The sequence below is a fragment of the Sinohyriopsis cumingii genome, chromosome 14 (assembly GCF_028554795.1).
Source record: "Sinohyriopsis cumingii isolate HCF-2022 chromosome 14, ASM2855479v2, whole genome shotgun sequence".
Classification (NCBI taxonomy): domain Eukaryota; kingdom Metazoa; phylum Mollusca; class Bivalvia; order Unionida; family Unionidae; genus Sinohyriopsis; species Sinohyriopsis cumingii.
Window position 1 is genome coordinate 82,620,146 of NC_142974.1, and position 20,170 is coordinate 82,640,315.

General features: G+C 35.0%; 1 long non-coding RNA gene across 1 annotated transcript; it reads left to right on the top strand.

Annotated features, from left to right (window-relative positions):
• Positions 1 to 3,206: 3,206 nt before the first annotated feature.
• Positions 3,207 to 5,943, top strand: LOC149784242 (uncharacterized). The gene is made up of 2 exons (XR_016414115.1): positions 3,207 to 3,286; positions 5,399 to 5,943. It is a non-coding gene; the product is annotated as an uncharacterized LOC149784242 (long non-coding RNA).
• Positions 5,944 to 20,170: the final 14,227 nt, after the last annotated feature.

Sequence of the window (20,170 nt, forward strand, 5' to 3'; positions counted from 1 at the left end):
TGAACACACAAGTGTTTTAGTGGCATCAGCTGAAAGATATTTGCGAAGTGAGCTGATGCATCTAAGCTCAAGATATGCAGCTTTGCATATGTTCATGACATGTTGGTGGAATGTGAGAGTACTGTCCAGAGTAACACCTAGGTTTCGTACTGATTGTGTGAATTTAATGTTGGCGTTACTGATATTTATTGTTTGAGGTAAAGGATGTGAATGAGAAAGTATTTGTGTTGTGATCATAATGGCCTAAGTATTATCATCATTCATGTGCAGCTTGTTACATGTCATCCATGATTTCACAACAGCAATGCACCTCTCTACACCTTGTATGGTAGCATCAACTTCAGTTGGGTGGCTAGATTTGAATATTTGGGTGTCATCAGCGTACAACTGGTGAGAAACTGGATGATGATCTATGACACTTGAGAGGACTGAGTGTACAGAATGAAGAGAACAGCTCCAAGAAAAGACCCCTGTGGAACAACATAACATAGATCAACTGGGCTGGAGTGTATTCCATTTGCAGATACAATTTGTGTCTTGTTGATCAAGTAGGACTTGAACCACAGTAAGGCTGTATCATGAATGCCAAATACATGCTGGAGACAGTGAAGTAATATAGCATGGTCTATTGTGTCAAATGCTGCAGACAAATCAAGGAGGGTGAGGACTGTAATCTTTCCGCTATCCAACGCAGAGAGAATGTCATTAACTACTTTTAGAAGAGTAGTTTCAGTAATGTGGCAAGGGCGATATGCAGATTGTACATTCCTATTTTAGAAGAGTAGTTTCAGTAATGTGGCAAGGGCGATATGCAGATTGTACATTCCTAAAAATACTGTTTGACTTTAGATGAGATACAAGCTGGGATAGAACAATCTTTTCTAAGATTTTTTATATGAATGGTAGATTCGAAACTGGGCGGTAGTTCTTTAAATCGTTATGGTTTAGTGTTGGTTTCTTCAGCAGAGGCTTTACAATGGCAGTTTTGAAAAATGATGGGTATTCTCCGGATGAAAGACAGGTATTAATAACATCAGTTAGTGAAAGCAATACTGGACCTAAGCATTCAAGCAGCAGTGATGTTGGAATTGGATCAAGTTCACATGACTTAGGTGCACTCTTCATCAGGATTGTACGTACGAAATCCATAGAGACAGATTCAAATGCTGCTAATGGTTGCCGCTCAAATTCTGTATCTCAACTGTATGGTGACGACGAGTCAGCTTAAATTGTGGTGTCAAGCTTATCTCTAATGGTTTGTACTTTGTCACGGAACAAACATATCCGGAAGGTTGACTGGAGAGAAGGTAGTTGGAAGTGGTTTGATTTGTTCCTTGACATTAGCTTGTTAGTGATCTCGAAGAGCTCTTTGCAGCTGGAACTTTCCATGATCTTAGTAGTGCAGTGGGCTGATTTCGCTGCATGGACTATATTTTTGACATTCTTCTTAGCGACTTCATATATTTGCTTATGAATAGTAAGTCTGGTAGAAAGCCAGAGCCTCTCAACTTTACGGCGGTCTCTTTTAGCAGTGCGAAGCTGGTTCCTAACATTGCTCTGCCATGGAGAACACTTTTATATTGATACTCATCACTTGGTAGCTGGGGCATGTTTGTCAAGCAGTGAACGCAGACAGTTATCGAGTTGTTCTGTGGTAGGAGGTAAACAAGTTATTAGGTTAGCTTGGATGTCGTGCATTAGTTTGGATCTATTTATCATACGAAGGTTTCTCTTAGTAGCATATAAAGGTGGAGGGTTAGGGACTGATACGTCAAGATGGCATATAATGCAGAGATGATCTGATGCAAGGTCATGGGATACGAGGGAGGACTGTATAAAGTTATCACCAGGTCTACGAAGAATCCAGTCTAAAATGTGACCATGTTTATGGGTGGGTTGCTTAACTAACTGTCTGAGGTTGAAAACATCGATAAAATCTATGAGTTTTGATGTATTTGAGTTTCCGGGACAGTCAAAGTGACAGTTGAAATCTCCAAGAATAATCAGGTTTCCACCTATCGAATTTCCATAGTCTAGGAGATTCGGAAACTGCTCCAAAAAGAGAGAGTCAGCCAGCTTGTTTTTTTTTACTAGGAGGAGGGCGGTATAGGCAGAAAAAATGGACTGACCTTTGCTCCAGTGTGAGTGTGGTTTGGACTAGTTCAAAAGATGTGTGGTCGAAATTTAATGTTGTGGTGTAGCTAAGACGTTTTATCGTGGAGTTCTTTGTGATGACAGCAATTCCAACTCCGCGAGAATTACGGGGGAACGACTTTATGGAGTAACCAGTGGGTGTAGATCTGCACACTTGGGCTCATCGCCTGCTGTTTTTAGTCATGTTTCTGTCAGGAAAAATATGTCAACATTCTGGTCGTTGATAAAAGTAACTATTTCTGTGCGCTTTTCCGGTGGTCTTAATGAATGGGAAATGAATAATTAAAGGGTGCGAAATGACCACCAACTTTGGTACGGAATGACCTTGAATCGCAATAAGATATTCATTAAGAAAAGAAACATATATAATGAGTTAAAGTGTCAGAGACATTAATTTGTGTCTCATTAGTGTATTCGGCTCTATAGTAGTAATTTGAAGTCCCATAAAGATTCATACTTAAGATAAAGCATTCAGATGTGTAGTTTGTGGTAGGCATAAAGTGTAGTCTTTTGAAGATCCACATGATGTATGCACTACATACTGGAGATACACCACTCAAATGTGAAATTTGTGGTGAAACATTTACCATGGAGGTAGTCCTACAATGTAAGACATATCACATGTTGTTTTTGTTTTAGTGTTATGTCTTACTATCCAAATGACAGCCTTGTATAGCGTGTTCCGATGCAGGTTGCCATTGGAATGAGTTGTCAAAGTTTCAGGAATATCTCACACACTTGGCAGCCTATATCAACACTCTTCAACTAATTTATGTGTAATTAATATACTTATTGTGCTGTTTTTATCCTCGTGAAATGAAAATATGACACTAGCAAATTGACTCATTTTCATGTTCCGTTCACATACATTTGAATTTGTTGCAATGCGACGGTAGTCGATGTATGTTAACGTATGTTTAATTTGGTTTATTTTGGGGATATATTTCTTGAACGATACGAAACGTTGCTTACAGTTCCAATAGGCATCATATAGTTTCATTCGTTTCGTTAAGGGATAATATTTCAACTTAACTTGAGTTCGGCTTTCCCGGCTTTCGTCCCTTTCCAGCCAACTGAAATGTAGGCCAATTTCTTTTTTAGAATTTTAATTTATTAGAGAAAAGACAGCAGGGTAAGTAAAACCTGACAAAAGCATTATAACTTTACTTTGTAAAAAAGCTTCGTTATTGTTTGCCAGTTGTGGTTTATATGCGTGAAAATTTGACTTTCGTTACACTGTTAGTAAACATCAAAACACGTTTCACAGCGCCGTTGGTTAGGCGGTAAGAAACATAACCCCCCGGAACAAAAATATCCGGTGATGTGTCTTACGCTTTATTACAAATCATGGAGGTTGATTTAAAAAGACACGTGGTGTTACATAACGAAGATAATTCATTAAAATGTGAACTTTGTGATAAAATGTTTAGACAAAGTAGCCATTTGAAGGTGCACATGAGGATACATACTGGAGATAAACCATTCAAATGTGAAATTTGTGGTAAGATGTTTATTCAGGAGGCTCATTTGAAGACCCACAATATGGTACATACTGGAGATAAACCATTCAAATGTGAATTTTGTGATAAAATGTTTAGACTAAGCAGCCATTTGGAGGTACACATGAGGATACATACTGGAGATAAGCCATTCAAATGTGAAATTTGTGATAAGATGTTTATTCAGGAGGCTCATTTGAAGACCCACAATATGGTACATACAGGAGATAAACCATTCAAATGTGAGCTTTGTGATAAATTGTTTAGACACAGGAGTCATTTAAAGAGACACGTGAGGATACATACTGGAGATAAACCATTTATATGTGAAGTTTGTGATAAAACTTTTAGTGAGAGTGGTATTTTAAAGAAACACATAAGGATACATACTGGAGAGAAACCATTTAAATGTGAAGTTTGTGGTACATTGTTTAGGCAGCGTAGTGCTTTAAATGATCACACGAGGTTACATACTGGAGATAAACCATTCAAATGTGAACTTTGTAATAAAATGTTTAGACACAGGAGTCATTTAAAGAAACACATGAGTTTACATTCTGGAATTAAACCATTTAAATGTGAAGCGTGTGATAAAATGTTTAGTGAAAGTAGTGTTTTGAACAAACATATGAGGATACATTCTGGAGGTCAACCATTCAAATGTGAAGTTTGTGATAAAATGTTTATCCAGGAAACTCATTTAAAGATGCATATGATGCTCCATACTGTAGATAAATTATTCAAATGTGAAGTTTGTGATAAAATGTTTAGATACAGTAGCTATTTGAAGGTACACATGAGGATACATACTGGAGATAAACCATTCAAATGTGAAGTTTGTGATAAAGTGTTCAGGCATAGTTCTACTTTGAAGGTCCACATGAGGATACATACTGGAGATAAACCATTCAGATGTGAACTTTGTGATAAAATGTTTAGACGAAGTAGTCATTTGAAGGTGCACATGAGGATACACACATGAGACACATGTGATCACATGTGAATTTTGTGGTAAAATGTTTTGGCAGAATAGTGTTTTAATGGAACACATACATATACTGGAGATAAACCATTCAAATGTTAAGTGTTTTATCCAAAATGCAGAGTGAACATAACAATTACAAACTGGACATTTCCCATTCAATCTTTGGGAAAAGTGTTGCTTTGAAGAGCTAAAATATAGGTCAAAGTATGCAATTATTTACACATATTGGAGGTATATATTGGTGTACACCCTGATATTATGATTTGCAATTGTTTTAATAATAATAATAATAATAATGGGCAGAACGAAGTTTTAATCTAAGCTATTTTGATATGAATTATTTACTTTTGACCAATTTCTGTTGCAATCCATGTAATTACATCGATGTCATACTTGATTTTACTCAACTGAACAGGTGTGATAAAGTGCAAAACAGTCACAGCTTAAAATATAGGAGTCAAGTTATGATTTTGACAATTCAGAATATTTATTGACATATTTTCGGTGAAAATATCATATACTTATGTGTTTTAAAGCAAATAAAGATGTAACAGACATACACTATTGTGTAAAGCTGTCCAGTCAAGTACAGTGTAGTGACTTTATTACACAAATGGAGCTATACATAGAAACATTTCAATATTTCTTATAAAAGTCACTACAATGAAATTTTAGTTTGCATTTTAATCGATAGATATTTATCTTCCATATTATTATGTTAAGAAATGTGTTCTTCAATGTGTATTTCATTGTGTTTCAGATTTTTAGTAACCCATGCTAAAGCATTCAGGTATGATGTTGGCAGTAAAATGTTTTGACAGTGGACTAATATAAAAATTTTTAATTCAGCAAATAACTTACAGTTCAGAGCAGTTGCAGAGATCTCAGAAACGCTTAATTATGTATATTTGGACGCCAATTTTTGATCTGGGACACAGAAGTTCACTGAGGCGGGAGTCCTCCATACACATGTAATAGGTGTGCAGCAAAATTCAAAGACTTGCCAGTCCTGCTTCAGCTATCTACTTTGTGGGGAAATGTGTTGATCAGTTAGCTGTGCTGATATTTAAAATGACAGAATTCAGTGACTGAAAGACCCCTTGATGTATATACCTGTTGTCATTTTATAAGAGTACATAAAAAAGAACATGATGCAGTAGCAGGGAGGCAAATTCAAAGGTATTTACTGGTGGCTGGGTGGGAAAATGTACTGATATTTACAGTGATTGAATTCAGAGGCAGAAAGACCTAGAGTGTACATGTGGTCATTTATAAAGGTGCATCAAATAAACAACTTTAGCTTTAGTTATTGTGTTCATTTCTGAATGTAGCGGAATAAGCAGTGCACGAGACCTTAGAACAAGTCATGCTGAGACTTAGACAAAATGCCATTCGTAAGTGGGTGACAAGTTGCCTAAAAATGTAAACTTCACCTTCTTATGTTAGGAAAGTGAAAACGACTTCGCCCTGTGCTTATTTAAGAGGCATATTGACTGATCATACCATATTTTTTAAAATGCCCCTCACCTTAGCCCGCTTAGTTCTAGTGTTGTAGAGAAATATATTCATCAAGGCATCATTAGCTAGGCCTAGTTTTACATCAATTACATTGACAAAAACTCTTGCCCATCATCTTTTGATAGCTGATTGACCATTAACTCTTATCCGAGTAAGGTAGCAACTATCAATTTCCTGCACGATATCCTTTGATGATAAAACATACAAACTTGTGTTTTAAGATCAGAATCAGTGATCTGGATATTTATTAACTGCCTCTTACAGACTATTTCGGCATAAAATTAGTTTGAAACTGTAAGTGAACCAGTAGGTCTAATGGGAAATAATGTGGGACTTCGCTAAGTCTTGGATGTACCAGTTTATTAGATTGTCTGTTTCATCAGGCAAATATATTCAGAAAAAATATACAAATCATTGAAACCAAACCCTAGGTATTATTTTATTAAAGATTTAACTTTAAAATGCAAATTATATAGGTCAGAAACATATGGGGCAGTGCTATGTTGTGGAATTTGCGAGATGCGCTTTAAGGTCTTAGCTGTTGTCTGACTTGACACATATTTGTGAAAATACGGGAAAAAACACCAAATCAGATATTATTTATTTGCCTAAAATTGCAACAAGTACGTATACAAATAAATAAAACATAAATTTGCGGTCCTGTCAATGGACTCTTGTAATGAATCCATATTATAAAAAGAGATTACGTTACGAAAACCTCTCCATCTAAAAATAGATTCACTCACGTCTGTTTTGATTCTGTAGGAAAGAAGGGACTGCAACTTTTGATGGTGGGACTCCTATATTTACCAAAATGGGAGTCCTGGACTCCTCGTTTTAAAATCCTAGCGAGACCTCTAATACTGTAATGATATTGAGGCTTGTAAGTTCACTACACAAATATACCACAAACTGATAATTAGGGGATAACGGATACACAAAAGAGGTCTTGGAAATGCTTAATCATGCATATTTGGATGCATTTTTTTTCATGGGATGCAGAAAATCACTTGTACAGGAGTCCTCTGTACGCACACATTTGCCAGATGGCAAATTCAATAGCTTGCCAGTCCTGCTTCAACCATCTGCTGAGTGGGAAAATGTGTTGATCAAATGATCATTTTAGCCGTGCTAATATTTACAATGAGAAAATTCAATGGCTGAAAGACCCCCAGATGTACATGTAGTCATTGTAAGAGTACATCTGGAGAACATGATGGCAAGTTCAAAGGCTTGACTAGCTGCAGAGTGGTGGGAAAATGTATTGATATTTACAATGACTTAATACAGAGACAGAAATACTCAGTGATGTACTTGTGTATAAGAGTACATCAAATGAACAACAAGTGTAGCCAAATAAGCAGTGCATGTGACCTCTAAATCAAGACATGTTGAGAGTTAGACAAAATGCTGTTTGTAAATTTGGATAAGTATTTTGAGGCAAATTTGCAAAAATTGTAATGGGATTAAACAGAGTGCTAGAAGTTGCAAGAACTGATATTTCACATTTCACATGGAACACATTGTGTGATGCTTAGCTTAGGGCTCCATGTAAGACATTTCATTGACCTGTCATAATTCACTCTCACTTTAATTGACAAACAAGAGTTATTTATCACTATTGTAAAGAAGTTAGAAAATTAAACTCATTGGTTGCTACTGGTTCTAATCATCTGGAAATTTAGCTACTGTAGGTATGCCCAATATGCTTCTGGTAGGGGACTGCAATTTTTGCTAATGGGACTCCTGTTTCTTCAAAATAGGAGTCCTTGATTCCTAGTTTTGAAATCCTAACAAGACCTCTGCACATGTGCCACATATTAATATGATTCATGATGCACAGCCTGCGATATGATACATATCGATATACTTATGAACTTGATGGCTTTTCCCTGTTTGAAAGGTAGATGATGTCCTTTCATGTATGCTGACATTCTTGGTTGCATTTCCAGTATGCAGACTACAGATATACATACATTTTATTTTATTTTCAATTCTCACTGATGAGAAGATAACAACAATGCTTTTAAACAGACTACCTTTTGGTTGCAGTGAGTTTATTTCAATGCTTTATGCCATTTAATGGTGGATCCATTTAATTCTCTTTGTTTTGTACAACATGAATGATTTGAAAACATTACCAATTTTGTGACTCATTTACATTTGGAAGACATTATGATGTTATCTTCAAAACAAAATAATGTAATTTCCTCGTGCAAGACAATCTCATCTAGAACAAATCCAGGCATTGGGAATAAGGCTAAATGCCAACTAAATCTATATCATTTTAATTCCTGCAGATGCAAAAAACTGCTGCAGCAACTGGTACTTGTATTTGTTAATGAAGAGAGAAAACTACTGACTACACCCAGTCATATTCTATAATTTTCTTTTAGCTTACACAAGGTGATACATTTTAACAGTTTGAAATCTGCCTAAGCACCTATCTTTCACTGCTTAAATATCTCTGAATAAAAAAGAGAAATTCAAAATTTGTTTCACATGTACAATTTAAGGAGTGATGATGACAGAATTTTATCTTAAGGGAGACCTCAAATAAAAAGGAGAGGGATAAATGGTCATATGTCTGTATTTATCTAAACTAAAATATTTATATTTCTTCCTGCTCTACCTTCCTACAGCTCTACTCAAAGCAGTATCTTTGACATATGTCACCTCTAGTTGTATACGCATGAATATGTTCATTAATTCTGAGCATACTCTTCTCCTTTCCATTTGATCAATATTGTTCTGTGCTTCTTTCTAAAGGGGCATATACATAGCTTGCTTTGCCACCTTGAATACAGGGCCGGCGCTATCATATAGGCAAACTAGGCAGCCGCCTAAGGCGCTGATTTCGGGGGGGGGGGGGCGCAATCTTTCTTGTTTATAAATTTGGAAATTGATATTTTCCGGGGGGGGGGGGGGGGCAGAATCTAACTTTGCCTAAGGCGCCAGATAGTCTGGCCGGGGCTGGCGCCGGCCCTGCTTGAATATTTTGGGAGACTGATCTTTGTGACTGTTTTGTATAATTTTCCAGAGATCACATATACTATCTTTCGGATATGTCTGCTCCAAAATAGGATTTTTCACTAGCATAGGATTGCTTTGTTAAATCAGTAGTTTACTGACTACTGTGCCAAATTTCTTTTCTGTTCCATAATGCTGTATAAGGGGGAATCGAAAGGAATCATTAAGCAAAAACCCCAGATAGATGTGACCATTTAGGATACATAATGATAACAAGATTTTCATGGTGGCAGGTGCTAGATAGGTATAATGAATGTTTGGTCTGAATGGCACTATTAGGACCAATTAAACATCGTAAGAAATTGTTTTGTAAAATACCAATGTTGATATCACCACCTATTCAGGTGTAGTAGTGATGACAGTATGGTCAAGATGACAACTGTGGACGTCAGTTCTATAACGTTTTCATTTCATTTCAATTATAAATCATACAAAGTTTTGTGAAAACCACATGGCAATATTGCTTTTCATTCAAGATGATTAACAAGAATACAATTTTCAATATAACCACTTTAGTGACCATATTGGAAATTAGATTATCATTATTTTAATTTAGGACCAACTAGACATTGAAAGAAGTCTTTTAGTGAAAAACTAATGTTGATATGATCATCTATTCACGAGAAGTAATACACTTTTCCAGTTGACAACATATTAACCATCAGAATAGTAGCATTTTATTTAAGGACCAACCATACATCATCATAAGAAGTAAATATGTAAATATTACTTTTATTTCAGAAGGAATCGTGAAAACAAGATTTTCAGAATTATTACTTTGGTATCCATAGTGAACCTTAAATCAGCCCAGTTTTCATTTAGTCTAATTAAACATCACAAGTGACCATTCCATGTTGATGTAGGTATATATTTAGGAGAACGAGCAAGAATATGACTGTTTATGACGGCCATCGTGGAAGCCATAGTTTGTCCGAGTGGCCCATTTTTCTGTGGAACAATCACATATTTGGATGTATGTGTGTGTAAAATTACGTGGCAATGGTCTTTATATATAGGCCCGTTACATGTAGCATATACCAACGGTAAACTGTCATGATATGATGATGTAAAATTATCTTTTTGGTTGTTTAAATAGAGGTGATTAAAATACAAAGAGGTCAGTTAAAAAAAAAACAGCATTTCACATATACTTAATACGTTGACAATACATGGTGAGATGTGCCTGAAGATTGCAGTGGGTGGACTCATTGTGCTAATTTACACACAACATATCATCAAGTGGAATATACGTTAAACAAATAGATGCTACATGCGTGCAGGAGAACAAACGTTATGACGTATGAATATTGATTTGAATGAAAGTATTGAAGTCGTATCTAAGTTTGCGAACATTACCAACGTTTCATTCAAGTTGGATTAAACTGCATATTTAAAACGTACATCATGCTCATTCAGTTGTCAGAATAGTGTTCATACATTTGTGATTTAGGAAGTAATTAGTTATCAACTGTATCAGCAAAGCCCAACAAAGAAGTTCAGAACTGGTCGACAAAGTTTAATTTGTGAAGAATCCCATCAATATAAAGATAAGGTAGCTGAAAAACAACTTGTAACAACTAATATTTATCCCATTTTTATTGCTTAAAAAAAATACGCCATTTCCAGCAATAACAGCAGATGCTGAATAAACAATTATATCAACAATAACTACACGTCTGCGATATTTCTTTACTTTTACTATATACCCGCCAACGATATTTTTTAATTTTGTTTGCCATTTACCTGCTTGATTGTATCTACAACGTTGCGTGTTGATCGGAATACCCATTGTATTTTAAACAGGTGATTGTTCAGCTACTATTTCAAGGCACCTATAATAAATCAAGCTGAGATTTTTTCTTTGGGTTCCACAGTAAATGTTAGTGGATAACGTCGTGAAATCGTGGCATATATTATAAATGTTCAAACACCAATTACTGACAACCTGTATATACCGGTAAACTCAGCGCGATGTTTAATGGATTTATTGACTGGTGACCATAATGTTTAGTCAGATGCTACTGTATATACCAGGTTCATAATCTGCTCTTGGGAAATTCGAATCATTTCAGTTTTTAACGATATCAGGAATTCCACTTATAACATCTTCTAGTTTTTTTTTCCTAATATCATTGATATTACTCTGTTCTATCGTGATTAGCTCTCGATAACGCCAACTCGCTTATTAAACGTTTATATGTGTGACATAGCTGTCTTAATATCGCCGAGTGTTTTATTAATATCAACGAGTTTTACACCAACAGTCAACGGATTCCCAAAGAATTCTTGTGATTTTATTTTGTTCCTAACATGTCTACGAAGATTTAAAAACACACGTGAGCGTCATACTCAACTCGTAGCGTGGTTAATTTAGTATCTACTGTGTCCAAATCTTTTTTGGTGCAGCATCTACATCAGATGTTGGATCTCATAAAACAACTATTGTGTTCCCGTTCATGCTGAATTCACCTGCCATTGTATCGCCGGTGGTCGGCAAACGATTATCAACACTTTTGCAATTTCATCTCTAATAGCTGTAATTTATATATCTGAATCTCTTATTTCACAGCCGACAGTAAATACTGGAATATTATCCGAAGTAGCACCAAGAACTCTACGAATTATATCATTCCACTGAGTATTACTAATCTTTAGAACACCGTGTTTATCCCGAAAATAACAACTTCATCTCGATCACCTCCAGAGAGGTTTATAATACCAACGAGTTCACCTTTAGTTGCATAATTTGATTAATCAATATCATCATTTTAGTTCCCCTTAGTGGTACCATTAAGAAAAGATCTACCGTAAATATAGGCCATTATATTTTCAGATCTGTTGAAAACGATTCGGTTACTTATATACACATGCACGACCTTATGAGGTGCACAGGAAGATTTTGACATATCGTCGAGCATAGCAATTACTTCACGACCACACATCGGTGGATCTGTCATTGTTTATGTTGGTAATGTTGAGTACCAGACTGGGAAAATTTTATTGTGCTTGTATATTTTAAAAATTCAATTGGTGGTGCCAACCCATACGAATCAAAATAAACAATTACACGTCGATCAATTGCGCATGCAACTCAGTGAGTTCCTGCAACATAACTGTTATCAAGATTAATAAGTCCTGTTTGAAAATTGTTTTGGTAATTGGTCACGCATAAAACATCTCTGAAATTGTTTATAATTTTTTAGCAGCATCATGTAAATCATAATTTGACATAGCCAAAATTAACGAAGTGTTCCTGGAAGTCTCAGACCTTTTATGTATCGATAAGTTCCTGGTAATCTTAGACACATTCCTTTTTATATCCTTTTCCTGTTATTGTATCAGTTGCCATTTAAACGAGACCTCCAGCAGCACCACTTAAAACACCAAAATGCAGCTGTTCTTGCAATAGTTGGAGCTGTAACAGCTATTATCACTGGTAAGGCTGCAGCAAGTAGAAATATACCACCTGTTTTAATTGAGTCTTTAATGGTTCTCGGAGAAAGATGAAGATGAACTCCAGGTTTTGATTCTAAAGTCATATCAAAATGTTTGGGTTGAGAGAAATTTGATATTTGTTTTAGTGATAATGCTGCTCCGCATTTACTCGCAAGTTTGGATTGTAATTGTTCCACCTGACAGAAAGTAAGAGTGACATTAACGTGACTATACGACATATGATAAGTATACTTTTACATGTTTTACACTGGAGCGTTAATAACTCTCATTCCTCCACCAACACATTTAAGTAACATTGCTTTATATGCAAGTATAGCTGCAATATGTATGTAAACATCAACGGGTACTTCGTTTACGCAAGCACAGAAGTGTATATCAATGACAGTTTGTCGTGCTAATCAAAATGTTCCAGCGAAATATAATGTATAGGATATAATTTTGTAAAATCTAATTGTGCTATTTGTAAACCAGTATCTATATTTTGATCGCGTCCCATAAATTTCATCAAACGATGACATGCACGTGTTATATGATTTGTGGTATAATCTAACAATATATCATCAGCTGTCTAATTTTGGGCATTTATTCTTAAAGAAACCTAGGTAACGCTGAGTTGGTCAAATATCATATGACTACGTTCTTGTGAGTCTAATCGATTATTATTTTGCAAAGCAACACAAATATGACGCTGTGCAGAAACACCCTGTTGTGATGCTACATGCCATGTAAATACACATCGAACGGTGCTTTGAACGCTATCTGTTCTCGCTGTTAACCATGATAGCACTGACTTACCGCTTTCATCAATAAAATAGAGTAATTTTTGTTCTTCAGCGACTGTTTGAGTCATTACTGGCATCCACGGTTAGATATTTTATTATATTTACATTAACATCATTAGCAGCACCTGTGCCTCGCCATATTGCTTCGTTGTCAGTGTCTTTTCTTACAAGTTCAACCGTATGCTTAGCTCAGCAAATAACATTTCTAACATTTCTACAAAATCCAAAATATGTGACAGTGGAATTACGCATGAAAATCGTCTACGTCCTCCTAACACCAGTGATGCACGTGTTACAAATCCTAAATTGAAAGTTGCATTAATAATTCATGTAATAGTAAAATTAGCATTTGTTCAACCTGCGTGTGAAAATGCATCGGTTTGTTGGCTAATTGCAGTATTTTGTGTTGTAAGTCGTTTAGTATATTGAACACGATTAGCATTGTCGGTAACATCTTTAGCACACAACATTAATGTACCAGCTGATCTTGTATAATTATCAGAATATCTTGCTTAACCTATTATCGTTGTAGTAACGTAACGTAGACATATTTCTTAACTGATTCCATATTTCTTCCATCAATCATATATATAGCGCTATCAACCAACGCCATAATTATATTGTTAACAAAACCAAAACGTAGATTTTCACCATATTGCGTATCAGTGCATCATTTGTTACATGTTCCCCTTCTACTTCAATAAATGCTTCAGGGGGTAAGAAATATATATATGCATCCTGAACATGTAAGTAGTCTTCCACGCTGATTTGGTTTTCTTGCTTCATAAGAATAACATCGATAATCACGTATCGATTCATCTTTGAGAATCGCTGCTTCCATGTCGAATGTTGGATCAGATGAACTTTTAAATATTTTATTATTTTTATCATCGTCTAAAACGAAGACCACTTCCTGCTATTACATGTGCAGTGCTATTTCTTTCTGCTTCACCACCCAAATCGGATAGTTTTTGATCTGCGGCTTTATTGATTATTTTGCTGACATTTTTGCAGGCATAACCTCATTATTGGGTAGTTTTACTGGTTGTGGTGTTCCTTGTACTAATCGAGATAATAATTTTTTATTTATCGATGAAAATACTTTACCGGTAACATTACTAATATCGGCGATGCCTTTATCACGAACAGCCTCAATAGCCTTCATTCTTAGTTGTTTTGCAATTAATTTCGTTTTTGGGGCTATCCTTTTGAATAAACCCATAACAACATCACCCAGTCAATCTCCGTAAATCGCTTTATAGGTTGGTAATGGTGAGCTTACTACACTGACCATTACAGGTCCACGTTGTGCATTGTGCATAATCAGTTTTAAATTACATCCTGATTGATTAGTGTTTTTTATTTAGTCGCTGTGATAATTGTCAACAATTTCATTAATGAGAGAATGATAAACATTGATATCCATACTAGTGCCAGTAAATAATCTTTGGAAAATATCGGAATTTCATTAACGATTTCCGGTAAATTATTTCCAGCACATTTTCCTCCTATCAAAACTAATAATCTATCTACACCGGAAAGAATATTGTTACGACAAGCAATAAGACCGTTCCTTCTGGCGTAGTTGAATCAAAACCATTTCCAGTAGCTCGTGACGTAAGTTCGTAAATTTCATCAAAGTCTTTATATTGCTGTTTAACTTCTTCAATAGTCTTATTTATTTCTTTAGCTAGTATTTTATATCTTCCCTTTCTACGTCTCATTGCTTCTCAATACAATCCTGACTAGCAGAACTAAAGAATCTCGATTTATATGGGTGGTATATGCTTTAGCAATCCATTTTTCAGGTTTTATCCGTTCAACAAAATCTTTATTCAAATATTTTTTTCTTCTATTTCCATAAGAACAGTAATTTATCATGCTCTATTATTAAGTAATATATGACTTCTTTCAGCACATATGTTTATATAAGCATTATTTTCTTGCTGAGAATGACGTGGTTCTGATTGTTTCAGTAGCCTTGGTAGTTTTTCTTTTTTTCGTCTTTTAACTCTTGTGAAAAATATATTCCCTCAATATACGTACTATAGTTTATATCGGTAATATCTATCTGATCGAGTCCATGGTGTACACTATAGACCAAATTATACCATTTATCACGACTAACACCCTAAACATGATGAGGCTTTAAAGATATCTTCTTCGAGAATAACCTAACACAGCGAACGCAGATAATGGAACTATATTTATATGACTTTTTATTTCCCTACCACTTTCATTAATACATTTTACTATATATTTAAAACCTTTTCATCCCTTTGGTTTTTCGTCTTTTGTTTTTTCTACTGATTATTTTATATCAGCCAATTCATCAAGTATTTCTTCACCTATAGGAGGAGGATGAGCAGCAGCTATTTCAGTTGGAAGATCTTGTCAAATTATGTTTGTTTTTTCAGTTCTTTCTGATATTATTATAGTATGTGTAGCAGTCTGTTCAAATCTTTGGCGAAGACCTTCAGTTTCTTCTGCAACTCTTTCTGTAACGTTTGTAATGGGTTTAACAACGTTTTTGGTACCTTGTACCTATTCAACTTGAGATTTTGTTTAAGAGAATCGCGAACAGGTACAAACATTTTGATTGCTTCTAATCTTTCTCGACCTAATCTAGTAGTGTAAGATTCAGCACCAGGTTCCATTATTGATGCAATAATGATTTAATTATAGCAGCAGAGTGGGTGCAACGTCAATGTAACGTCGGTGGGTAAGCAAAAATACACATACAAATTTAGAAGAAAAAAAACCACAAAAATAAAATAACAAGAAAACAAATTCAATTAAAGAAAATCTCGGTAAAGTTAGAGGCTTTGGTTTGGTATTAGTGACTTTATTTTTTCATTTCGTAAAAAGCTTTTATTTTAAGCAAATGGCGTTGCAGCAAAAGGTCTGTCCATCATCTCTGATGCTAGATATACGGAATTGTATCTTCGTGCATCAATGAATGGATCATTAACACTGTTTTTCGATGCATTCATTCATATTCACATTAATATTTCATTTATTAATGTTGTGATGCATTTAGAAGTGAACATATTTTAGGATATACCATAATGAAACTTCTCTCGAATCAAGATGTTCAAATCTCATCAAAGTTAAAACCCATTGTAAGTGCGAATTAGTTGATTTACATATTTAGGGATTCAACATAAAACAGCGTAGACCCACTTTATCAGTCTTAATCCAATGACATATCAGTATCCCATCTGTTCGGGGAAAAAAAATCGTTTTAAGCAAACAGCGAAGCCCAGTTATGATGACAGTTACTGACTTACACTCATTCACAGTTTTGTGTCTATGAGAAGTAAAATAATCTTAAATTTGGTCATTTTTCTTCAAATATATAATCATTTGATATTAAGGTGGGTATGATATAAGTCTGTGTACAATGTGAATTAAATGTTTCATAACGGCGTATGAAAACAATTGTGTATTATGTAATCATAATGTATATTGCCTTAACATCTAATCCTGAAGTAGTGTTTTCAGGATGAACAGACGTTTCTTAACCCGATTACACAATTGGTCGAATAAATAACCCGACCAATGTTTTAACGTCAAAGGTAAACTGTGAATTAGTTTCGAACATATTGATTTGTCGGCTTACGAATTATGCCTGTAATGCATAGTCAATACAAATAAGCTAAACGTGGCTAATAAGAGTAACGAGCGATCTATAGACATACCGTGTGTTCAACTACAACTAATGATAAGGTGTAAGATTTCAAATGTCGAAATTAACATATTAGTTTCGAGGTATTGTTGCTTTCGATATATTTTAACAAACTGATTATTCTGTGATATAATTAAACGATGGTACGAATTAAAAGCGTTTATCGGTAGATTATAGTAGAGTTGCTATATTGACACGGCATGTTTAAGTCAGAGTGAATGTCTTGATTGACCATGCTTACCGCTCTATATATGCTTGCCAATCAATTTGTTGTAGTGTATACACAAGCATGAATAGTGAGTTATTCGAGTGGGGGTCATTCCTGACATTTACTGTATAACCTATTTTCTTCAAAAGCATACATAATAGCGTTGGTCCTTAATGTTTTCATTTATTCACATCGCTTATGAATATACGGAACATTACTGAAGTATGGAGTCTAAACCTTAATCAATAACATATATTTGTATTACGTCCAGTTCATTCGACATATTTTCAGCAATTAGTTGGCCGTGGTAATACACATGTATGTAATTGGTATATGTCCACATCCACACGTAAGTGTGAGACACATTATCAGGAGCTAACCGCTGCTATAATATAAAATGTGGATGCGAAGAGATCTCGGTATATTTTATTTTCTTTGCTGATATGTTCGCTTTTGTAAGCAATGAATTAGATAAGTATAAGCAAGTTAAAGACACATTACATCCTGTGTTGATTCTGTAGGAAACAAGGGGCTGCAACTTTTGATGGTGGGACTTCTATATTTACCAAAATGGAAGTCCTGAACTACTAGTTTTAAAATCCTAGCAAGACCTCTGATACTGTAATGTTATTGAAGCTTGTAAGTTCATTACACAAATATACCACACACTGATAATTAGGGGATAAAGGATACACAAAAGAGGTCTCGGAAATGCTTAATCATGCATATTTGGATGCATTTTTATTCATGGGACGGAGAAAATCACTTGTACAGGAGTCCTCTGTACGCACACATTTGCCAGATGGCAAATTCAATAGCTTGCCAGTCCTGCTTCAACCATCTGCTGAGTGGGAAAATGTGTTGATCAAATGATCATTTTAGATGTGCTAATATTTACATTGAGAAAATTCAGTGGCTGAAAGACCCCCAGATGTACATGTAGTCATTGTAAGAGTACGTCTGGAGAACATGATGGCAAGTTCAAAGGCTTGACTAGCTGCAGAGTGGTGGGAAAATGTATCGATATTTACAATGACAATACAGAGACAGAAATACCCAGTGATGTAATTGTGTATAAGGGTACATTAAATGAACAACAAGTGTAGCCAAATAAGCAGTGCATATGACCTCTAACTCAAGACCTTTTGAGACTTAAAACAAAATGCTGTTTGTAAATTTGGTTAAGTATTTTGGGGCAAATTTGCAAAGATTGTAATGGGATTAAACAGAGTGCTAGAAGTTGCAAGAACTGATATTTCACATTTCACATGGAACACATTGTGTGATGCTTAGCTTAGGGCTCCATGTAAGACATTTCATTGGCCTGTTATAATTCACTCTCACTTTAATTGACAAACGAGTTATATATCACTATTGTAAAGAAGTTAGAAAATTAAACTCATTGGATGCTACTGGTTCTAATCATCTGGAAATTTAGCTACTTTAGTATTCCCAATAAGCTTCTGGTAGGGGACAGCAATTTTTGCTAATGGAACTCCTGTTTCTTCAAAATAGGAGTCCTTGATTCCTAGTTTAAAATCCTAGCAAGACCTCTGCACATGTGCCACATATTAATATGATTCATGATGCACAGCCTGCGATATGATATATATCGATATACTTATGAACTTGATGACTTTTCCCTCTTTGAAAGGTAGATGATGTCCTTTAATGTAAGTTAACATTCTTGGTTGCATTTCCAGTATGCAGACTACAGATATAGATACATTTTATTTTATTTTCAATTCTCACTGATGAGAAGATAACAACAATGCTTTTAAACAGACTACCTTTTGGTTGCAGTGAGTTTATTTCAATGTTTTATGCCATTTAATGGTGGATCCATTTAATTCCCTTTGTTTTGTACAACATGAATGATTCGAAAACATTACCAATTTCGTGACTCAGTTACATTTGGAAGACATTATGATGTTATCTTCAAAACAAAATAAATAATGTAATTTCCTCGTGCAAAGACAATTTCATCTAGAACAAATCCAGTCATTGGGAATAAGACTGAATGCCAACAAAATCTATATCATTTTATTTCCTGCAGGTGCAAAAAACTGCTGCAGCAACTGGTACTTGTATTTGTTAATGAAGAAGGAAAACTACTGACTATACCCAGTCATATTCTATAATTTGCTTTTAACTTACAGAAGATGATACATTTTAGCAGTTTCAAATCTTCCTATTCACCTATCTTTCACTGCTTAAATATCTCTGAATAAAAAAGAAAAATTCAGAATTTGTTTCCCATGTACAATTTAAGGAGTGATGATGACAGAATTTTATCTTAAGGGAGACCTCAAATAAAAAGGAAGAGAGGAAGAAATGGTCATATGTCAGTATTTATCTAAACTAAAATATCTATATTTCTTCCTGCTCTACCTTCCCACAGCTCTACTCAAATAAGTATCTTTGATAGATGTCACCTCTAGTTGTATAAGCATGAATATGTTCATTATTTCTGAGCATACTCTTCTCTTTTCCATTTTATCAATATTGTTCTGTACTTCTTTTTAAAGGGGCATATACATAGCTTGCTTTGTTACCTTGAATATGTTGGGAGACTGATCTTTGTGACTGTTATGTATAATTTTCCAGAGATCACATATACTATCTTTTCGATATGTCTGCTCCAAAATAGTATTTTTCACCAACATAAACTTGCTTTGTTAAATCAGTAGTTTACTGACTACTATGCCAAATTTATTTTCTGTTCCATAATGCTGTATAAGGGGGCATCGAAAGGAATCATTAAGCAAAAACCCCATGTAAATGTGACCATTTAGGATAAATAATGATAACAAGATTATCATGGTGGCAGGTGCTAGATAGGTATAATGA